The sequence below is a fragment of the Antechinus flavipes genome, chromosome 1 (genome assembly GCF_016432865.1).
Source record: "Antechinus flavipes isolate AdamAnt ecotype Samford, QLD, Australia chromosome 1, AdamAnt_v2, whole genome shotgun sequence".
Taxonomy (NCBI): Eukaryota; Metazoa; Chordata; class Mammalia; order Dasyuromorphia; family Dasyuridae; genus Antechinus; species Antechinus flavipes.
Window position 1 is genome coordinate 128,439,079 of NC_067398.1, and position 10,640 is coordinate 128,449,718.

Sequence of the window (10,640 nt, forward strand, 5' to 3'; positions counted from 1 at the left end):
CAATGAGATGATTCAGATCAATTCCAATGGTTTTGGGATGAAGAGAGCCATCTATATTCAGAGAGAGAAGTGTGGGAACTGAGTGTGGTTCACAACATAGCATTTTCACTCTTTTTGTTGTTGTTTGCTTGCATTTATTTTCTTTCTCATTTTTTATGGTTTGATTTGATTTTTCTTGTGCAGCAAGATAATTGCATAAATATGTATATATATTGGATTTAACATATATTTCTACCAGGCTTAACATATATTAGACTACTTGCCCTCTGAGGGAGGGGGTAAGGGAAGTAAAGTTGGAACACAAGGTTCTGCAAGGGTTAATTTTGAAGAATTATTCATGCATATGTTTTGAAAAATAAAAAGCTTTAATAAAGAAAAAAATGTTCCTGCTTCCTTTTAAAAAAATCAGATATGAGGGACTAAAGTTGGGTAATATTACATATCCTGTAAGACTTAGTTGATATCTTTCTTAATTTTACTCAAGTTTCTTACCTCTGTCTTGCTCATGATGACTACATAACTAGGAAAGGAATAGATTTGGAAAAAATAAAGATGATATAGAAAACAAATGAGATCCATGAAAATAAAGTGTGGCATATGCAAAAATGTTTGTAGCAGTTCTTTTTGTAGTGCCAAGGAATTGGAAATTGAGTGGATTCCCATCATCTGGAGAAAGGCTGAGTAAATTATGGCATATGAATCAATGGAATATTATTGTTCTGTAAGAAGTGATGAGCAGGCTGATTTAAAAAAAGCCTGGAAACTGATGCTTAGTGAAGTGAACATAACCAGGAGAACAATGTATGCCATAACAGTGAGATTATATAATGATCAACTATGATGGTTGTGTTTCTGAGCAATGTAGTGGTTAAAGGCAATTCTAGTAGACTTGTGATGGAAAATGTTATCTGCACCCAGAGAGAGAACTATGGAGACTGAATGTAGATTAAAGTATAATTTTTTTTTGTTTGTTTGTTTTGTTGCTTTGGTTTTTTCACTTTTAGCCTGAATTTTTTGCATAACATAACATATATAGAAATATATTTTTTAATAGCTTTTTATTTACAAGTTATATGTATGGGTAATTTTACAGCATTGACAATTGCCAAACCTTTTGTTCCAATTTTTCCCCTCTTTCCCCTCACCCCCTCCCCTAGATGGCAGGATGACCAGTAGATGTTAAATATATTAAAGTATAAATTAGATACACAATAAGTATACATGACCAAACCGTTTTTTTGCTGTACAAAAAGAATCAGACTGAAATATTGTACAATTAGCCTGTGAAGGAAATCCAAAATGCAGGCAGGCAAGAATATAGGGATTGGGAATTCAATGTAATGGTTCTTAGTCATTTCCCAGAGTTCTTTCGCTGGGTGTAGCTGGTGCAGTTCATTACTGCTCCTTTGGAACTGATTTGGTTCATCTCATTGCTGAGGATGGCCACATCCATCAGAATTGATCATTGTATAGTATTGTTGTTGAAGTATATAATGATCTCCTGGCCTTGCTCGTTTCATTCAGCATAAGTTCGTGTAAGTCTCTCCAGGCCTTTCTGAAATCATCCTGTTGGTCACTTCTTACAGAACAATAATATTCCATAATATTCATATACTACAATTTACTCAACCATTCTTCAATTGATGGACATCCACTCAGTTTCCAGTTTCTTCCCACTACAAACAAGGCTGCCACAAACATTCGTGCACATACAGGTCCCTTTCCCTTCTTTAAGATCTCTTTGAGATATAAGCCCAGTAGTAATACTGCTGAATCAAAGGTATGCACAGTTTGATAACTTTTTGAGCATAGTTCCAAATTGCTCTCCAGAATGGCTGGATGTATTCACAATTCCACCAACAATGTAACAGTGTCCCTGTTTTCCCACATCCCCTCTAACATTCATCATTATCTTTTCTGGTCCTCCTAGCCAATCTGACGGGTGTGTAGTGATATCTCAGAATTGTCTTAATTTGTCGAAGTGTATAATGATCTCCTGATTCTGTTCATATCACTTAGCATCAGTTCATGTAAGTCTCGCCAGTCCTCTCCGTATTCATCCTGCTGGTCATTCCTTACAGAACAATAATATTCCATAACATTCATATACCACAATTTACTCAACCATTCTCCAATTGATGGGCATCCATTCATTTTCCAGCTTCTAGCCACTACAAACAGGGCTGCCACAAACATTTTGGCACGTACAGGTCCCTTTCCCTTCTTTAGTATCTCTTTTGGGTATAAGCCCAGTAGAAACACTGCTGGATCAAAGGGTATGCACAGTTTGATAACTTTTTGAGCATAGTTCCAAATTGCTCTCCAGAATGGCTGGATGTGTTCACAATTCCACCAACAATGTATCAGTGTCCCTGTTTTCCCACATCCCTTCCAACATTCCGCATTATTTTTCCCTGTCATTCTAGCAAGTCTGACAGGTATGTAGTGGTATTTCAGAGTTGTCTTAATTTGCATTTCTCTGATTAATAATGACTTGGAGCATCTTTTCATATGGCTAGAAAGAGTTTCAATTTCTTCGTCTGAGAATTGTCTATTCATATCCTTTGACTATTTATCAATTGGAGAATGGCTTGATTTCTTATAAATCAGAGTCAATTCTTATAGAAATACATTTAAAAAGATTGTGCATATTTAACCTGTATCAGATTGCTTGCTGCCTTGGGAAGATGTGAAGCAAAGGAGAGAGGGAAAACATTTGGAACAAAGTCTTAAAAAGAGAATGTTGAAAATCTTTTATCTATTTGGAAACATAAAATATTGAGAAAAAAATAAAGTGTGGAATATTCCTATAGGAATGATTCTGTGGCCACTAATTCTCTTTCCCCCATTTATTTATTTATTTTTAATAAAGTGGAGAAGAGTAAGCTAAAGAGGAACATGAAATATTTTCTTTCTTTTCTTTTTTTTTTTTTTTTTTTTTAACAATTATAACTTTTTATTGATAGAACCCATGCCTGGGTAATTTTTTACAACATTATCCCTTGCACTCACTTCTGTTCTGACTTTTCTCCTCCCTCTCTCTACCCCCTACCCCAGATGGCAAGCAGTCCTATACATGTTAAATATGTCACAGTATATCCTAGATACAATATATATGTACACAAGAAGAATTGGATTCAGAAGTTAAAAATAACTCGGGAAGAAAAACAAAAATGCAAGCAATTTACATTCCTTTCCCAGTGTTCTTTCTTTGGGTGTAGCTGCTTCTGTCCATCCTTGATCAATTGAAACTGAGTTAGATCTTTGTTGAGGAAATCCACTTCCATCAGAATACATCTTCATGCAGTATCATTGTTGAAATATATAATGATCTCCTGGTTCTGCTCATCTCACTCAGCATCAGTTCATGTAAGTCTCTCCAAGCCTCTCTGTATTCATCTTGCTGGTCATTTCTTACAGAACAATTATATTCCATAACATTCATATACCACAATTTACCCAACCATTTTCCAATTGATGAGCATCCATGACATGAAATATTTTCAAGTCTTTGAAGGCTTGTTATATAGAGATGCTATTAGATTTCTTTTGCAGGATCCCAGAGGGCAGCTTGGAGTATAATGAGTAGAAAAGTTACATCATATTTAGGTTTTGTCATGAAAAACTTCCTAATAATTGTAATAATACACAAGCACAAGGAGACAGCCCCCTAATAATTGGGCTGTAGAAAAAGAGATTGGTTGCCTCAAGAGGTAGTGTGGCAAATTCTCTAGTAGAGATCTTCTAGGACAAGCTGCCTATCCACTTGTTGGGAATGGTATTGGGAATGGTACAGAGTAGTTTTGTTTGGGGTGGATTTATGAGGTTGTTTTTGAGATCCTTTTCAACTCTGGGCTTTTGCAATTTTGTGAATAGTTCTTTTTTTCTTATAGCACTTACAGCACTCTTACAGCACTGTGTTAGGACACAGTTTTTTTTTTCAAGTTTATGAAGTGCTTTTTAAACAAACAAACAAAAAAAGACATTTCCCACCCCTTTTATACCTTAAAAATTATTTTTTAAAGACAGGAGTGTACAGGGTGCCCCTTCTGGGCACAGTGGGGGAAGGTACCCCGGACCCGTTTCCATTTGGCCTTCCCTGGGATGGAAAACTTCAAACAGCAGCAATGGCTCAGGGGTGGCTGGGGCGGCAAGTGGGGGTCCAGGGCAGCGTAACGCCCCTCAGAGAATGTTTTCAGAAAATAAATGAAATATCGCGAAGGCTTTGGGGGGGGAGAACTCCCGAGTTCTCTTCACATGGAGGCCTTCCTATAAGCAGTAACACCAAACTAATAAGAAACAAATGAAAATTTGGTATGTAGTGATCAAATTAGTCAATTTGGAATTAAAGGACCTCAGTTTAACTCACAGATCTGCTACTAATTTTACCTGTGTGATCTTGAGCAGGTCACATCTCTGTGTCCTTTGATTAATCCCCCTGAATTGGAGTTAAGTGTATCTGTTGCAGGAGGAGAGGATTGATGTAGACAAACTGTTGTGGCTAAAATATTGATCTTAGGGAGATTGGAGTGCTTCTCCTGTTATAGCCTGAAGAACCATTTTCCTCTTGTTGGCCTTTGAGGGAGTAGTTGAAAAAAGTAGAACTGTACTTGAAGAACCACATTTAATATTTCCCATTGGTGTGGAGAGGGGCATAATGTACTTGAGACATAGGGCAGTTAGAGAAAGAGTGGGGAGAAAATGCATTTAAATATAGCACCATGATGAAGACAGAGAATAAAGGGAAAAGTATTCTCTTGAACTGTTTGGTTATGGTGGTATAGAAATATAAAGGTCAATAGTGAGTCTTGGAATTATGGTTCTGGAAGATTTTAAATGCAACGTGGACAAAAGAAAAATGCTAGAGGGGGAGGAGATATGATAGCAGTGTCATTTTGTGCTGGCATGTTTTTCTTTTTGTTACACATTATATTTGGGGTAAAATTAATTTAAAAAATCAGCCCTCTATTAAAAATGGGCTATGGAGTAATTTTTGCCACAAAAAATAGATGCCCCATTATTTAAGTCATTTGAAACCTAACTGGATCAAGCACAAGGAGACAGATGATAAGGCATAATCATTTACTGGTCTCTGGAGATCAGCTAAATGACCTAAGAAATCTGTTCCAATTAACTTTGCTGAGTTGTAGAGTTGTTTTTGTGAAAGGCTATTTTTTTTCCTCCTATGAGGAACACAATGTACTCTATCATCTAATTTCTATTAGTTCATCTCCAGGGCTTTTGTATTAAATCTATCGCCAACACTCGAAAAGAAACATTAATTCATATTTGGAACTCCTCCTAAATAAAAAAACCAAAGGTCAAAAGATAATTTTCAAGAGCCACTAATCCTATCTTGCTAAGATCAGGCATTAGACATTATATTGTACTTTATTTTACTTACTGTATCAGAGAAACAAAGATATTTTTCTAGAAACTATTTTTACCTATATTGGAAACACAACTGATCTCATTTTGTCATTGAGAAAATAGAAAAGTAAAGATCAACCAATCAGCCAGTCAACAAGTAATTAATTAAAGCCCCTTTATCACCAGGCATTATGCTAGATTTGGGGATACAAAGAAAAGAGTGAAAGTCTTTTTCCTCAAGGAGATTATAGTTTAGCCAAATGAATAACATAATACACTTATATAGATGCATAAAAATCATACACAAAGCAGTTACAAGCAAATTTTTGGTGGGGCCAGGGAAGGCCTTAGTGACAAAATGGTACTTGAGGTCATCTTGTGAATCAGAGGCAGATGCAGGAAAATGATTTTTCCTATTAATGACAACCTATTTGAATAAACTTCATAGTTTTGTTCTTAATACACATATTTCCTTTTCCCTTAGAGTTGTGTATCTTTGGAAATTGGGAGGAAGGGAAGATTATAGAGAGAAAATAAAGAGTTCTGTCATTATGTTATTGGAGAAAAGAACAAAACATCCTGCTTGTTTTATCCTATATAGACCAATGGTCTCCAAATTTTTATTTATTAATTTTTTTCTTTTCTATACAGACCAAAGTGAGTAAAAGACTCATAAGATTAAGTTAGCAAATAAATAAACCATTGTATTACTTGTACAAGAAAAGACAGTTTAGTAAAACCCTTTGCACTGGATCTGCGCTGACAACAAATCACAATATTTAGATCTCCTGACCAGAGAGCCTGACTGTGGCTTTATTTAATTTCTTTTCTATTTATTTATTTATTTTTAGATCTAGTGACTGGTTCCTCCTAGAGGTGTTCTTCTCTAAAAAATGGTTATAACTGAGGAAATAACATCCCAGCTAACACTTGACTTTAGAACTTTTGGTCTATAATATCACCATCAAACTATAAAGAAACATACATTTCTCAGGATTGCTGATGACCTTTGCTTAGTGGAAAGCATAAGATATTGTTGAGTTGTTTTTCATTCATGTCATTCTCTTTGTGACCCCATTTGGCATTTCCTTGGCAAAGATACAGGATATTTGACTATTTCCTTCTCCAGCTTCTATTATGAGGAAACTGAGGCAAATAGACTTGTCCAGGATCAAATAGCTTGTAAGTATTTGAGGCCAGATTTGAACTTATGAAGAAGATGAGTCTTCCTGATTCCAAGACAGGCACTCTTATTTACTGTGCTACCTAATACCCCCAAAGCATAAGGTAGAAATCAGGAATTCTACATCTAGGTAAGTACATGTTCCCACTACCAAGTGCTTCTGAGTTGGAGGAGGGAGAGAAATGTAAGAAATCTCTGCTCTAACCGTTGCTGGAAATCCAAGGGAGATTAGGCAGGAGATAGGTCCTCAAAAATTATTTCTTCAGGTCTTCTCAGAGACTAGAGAATGTTCCTCTACAATATGTTCTATTGTCAATTATCTTTAACACAATCTTTTAATTATGTCAATTCTAAGGGAACAATCAGGGATTATTCCAACAAAGTACCTGGGTCTCAACATGAAGTTGGAATTCATGACCAGTTTAGCATAAAATTCTCCTTTATGACAAATGTCCATATCTTATAATTTCAATAAGGGAATTTTAAGAGCTCAATTGATTAGGAGTTTTCTGATTAATCCCCTCAACTCCAATACACAATTCTAAAATCTATCTATTGAACCATATTATAATTTCCAAACGCTAGTACTATATCACTATATATCACCCACTATCTTCTGGATGTCCTCTGGATATCTCAAACTCAGAATGTGCAAAACAGGACTTGTAATAGTTCCCTCCAAACTTTGCTTTCCTCCAAAATTCTTTCAAGGATGACACAACTTCTCTAGTCACCAAGCTTTGCAACCTCAGAATTCCTGACTTTTTCCCACCCTCATCCTCATATTTAATCAGTTGCCATGCCTTTTTTTTTCTACCTCTACATCTTTCCCATGTCTCCCTGTTCTGTAATTACATGGTCACTATTCAAGTTCATTCTATTGTCACCTCTTCCTTAGACTATTATACCAGTTTCCTACTTGGTGGTCTTGTTCTAAGTTCTTTTTTTTTCCTGTCATTCCAATGCATCTTTCCTACAATCACATCCTCAATATACTTAAAGTGCTGTTATGATCATGCCATACCCTAATTTAAGAATCTTCCCTCTTAAGGAATTTGTGGCCAAAGAAGAACTAGAGTACATTATGGAATGCAAAATGGATAATTTTGATTATATTAAGTTAAAAAGTTTTTGTACAAACAAAATCAATGTGGATAATGTTAGAAAGGAAGTAGTAAACTGGGAATAAATTTTTATATCCAAAGGTTCTGATGAAGGCCTCATTTCTAAAATATATTTTGGCTCAAATTTATAAGAATACAAGCCATTCTCCAATTTATAAATGGTCAATCGAGATGAACAATTTTCAGATGAAGAAATTAAAACCATTTCTAGTCATATTAAAAGGTGCTCTAAATCATTGATTAGAGAAATGCAAATTAAGACAACTCTGAGATACTACTATATACCTCTCAGATTAAAGTGACACAAAAAGATAATGATGAATGTTAGAAGGGATATAGGAAAACTGGGACACTAATACATTATTGGTGGAATTGTGAACTGATTCAACCATTCTGAAGAGCAATATGGAACTATGCTCAAAGGGCTATCAAACTGTGCAAATCCTTTGATCCAGCAGTGTTTCTACTGGACCTGTATTCCAAAGAGACTATAAAAAAGGCAAAATGACCCACATGTGCAAAAAAAAATGTTTGTAGCAGTCCTTTTTGTGGTGGCAAGAAACTGGAAACTGAGTGGATGCCCATCAGTTGGGGAATGGCTAAATAAGTTATGAATATTATGAAATACTATTCTTCTATAAGAAAAGATCAGCAGGATGATTTCAGAAAGGTTTGGAAAGAAACTTATATAACTGATGCTAAATGAAATGGGTAGAACCAAGAGAACATTGTACACAGCAACAGCAAGATTATACTATGATTAATTCTGATGACGATGGCTCTTATCAATGGCAAGATGATTCAGGCCAGTTCTAATGATTTTGGAATGAAAAGAGTTATCTACACCCAGAGAGAGAATTGTGGGAACTAATTGATAACAACATAGTATTTTCACTTTTTGTTGTTTGCTTGCTTTTGTTTTCTTTCTCATTTTTTTTTCTTTTTGATCTGATTTTTTTTTTTTTGTGCAGCATGATATAATTGTGGAAATGTGTATAGAAAAATTGTACATGTTTAACAAAAATTGGATTACTTGCCATCTAGAGGAGGGGTTTGGAAGGAGAAAAAAATTTGGAATACAAGGTTTTATAAGGGCAGATGTTGAAAATTATGCCTATATTTTGAAAATAAACTTTAAAAAAAGAATCTTCCCTCTTTTCTTTAATGTATAGTACAAACTCAACTTGACATGTAAAATTCTTATGTGTCTGCCTACTTCTCCAGATATTTTATATTGCTCCCATTTATATAATATATATTCTAGTCATACTGGATTACTAGCTGTTTCCCAAACTTGGCATTTTATCACCTGCTTCTATGACTTTGTATAATCTTCTCCATCATGCCTAGAATACCCTCTCTTTCCCTTTCTTTCTTTCTTTCTTTTTTTCTTTCTTTCTTTCTTTCTTTCTTTCTTTCTTTCTTTCTTTCTTTCTTCCTTCCTTTCTTCCTTTCTTTCTTCCTTCTTCCTTCCTTCCTTCCTTCCTTCCTTCCTTCCTTTCTTTCTTTCTTTCTTTCTTTCTCTTTCTTTCTTTCTTTCTTTCTTTCTTTCTTTCTTTCTTTCTTTCTTTCTTTCTTTCTTTCTTTCTTTCTTTCTTTCTTTCTTTCTTTCCTTCTTCTTCTTCTTCTCTTCTTCTTCTTCTTCTTCTTCTTCTTCTTCTTCTTCTTCTTCTTCTTCTTCTTCCCCTTCTTCTTCTTCTTCCCCTTCTTCCCCTTCTTCCCCCTCTTCCCCTTTTTCCCTTTCTCCCCTTCTTCCCTTTCTTCCCCTTCTCCCCCTTCTTCTCCTTCTCCTTCTTCTCCTCCTTCTCCTTCTCCTCCTTCTCCTTCTCCTTCTTCTTCTTCTCCTCCTTCTCCTCCTCCTCCTCCTCCAGCATGTAGGTATCCTACAGCATGATGCTAGTTTCTTTTGTTTTACAATTTCATCTCTGTGTCTTCAGTATTCAGTACCTAGCACAGATTTTGTGCATGGTCTGCACTTCAAATGCTTGTTTAATTGAATTGAAAATGTGTATTCTAATGGTTTCTCTCACTTAACTCTCTATGCTTTAGCTTTTTCATCTGCAAAAGAGCTGACCAATTTTTTTTTGGAGAAGTAATTAATAGAAAGCTTCCCTCCCACATTTATAGCACCTTAAAAAGTACTTTCCCCTGGACAATTCTGTAAGGTAGGATATAAAAATATTATCCCTATTTTACATATGTGGAAAGAAGAAACAGTGAGGTAACTGCCTTGCCAAAGGTCATATGTATCAGATTCTGAAACCAGACTGCCTAACTCCAAGTCCAGTGCTTTTTTTCACTAACCATTCGTGACAATAAGAAATGTTATAGAATTACTATTGGCATTGGTGCTGTGCTCTAGGATAATAATGATATTAAGGGAGTCTATGTATGTATATATACATATGTGTATATGTGTTACATACATAAAAATTTTTTCCACATCCCCTCCAGCATTTGTCATTTTACTTTTGGGTTATATTAGCCAATCTGATGAGTGTGAGATGGTCTCTCATTAAATTGAATTGAAATAATTTTCTTGGAAACAGGCAGGGTCCTTCTCAGAAAGAACAGACAGACCATGTTGATGCTAAAAGCAGGACTCGATCATTTTCTTCCTTGTTGCTTGTATAGTTGTTTCTGTCATGTCTGACCTTTTATAACCCCATTTAGAGTTTTTTTGGGCAAAGATACTGGAGTGGTTTTCCATTTCTCTCTCCAGCTCATTTTACAGATGGAAAACTGGGGCTAACAGGGTTAAGTGATTTGCCCAGAGTCACACAGCTAGTAAATAACTGAGGCCAGATTTAAATTCAGGAAGAGAAGTCTCATTGACTCCAGGCCTGGCACTCTATCCACTTCACTGTCTTTTCTTCTTTATATTGTAGATAACCTTGGGAGAATGCTCATTGACTACTTTTAGGGTGATGAGGCAGAGGAGAGCTCAGAGACATCATGACACT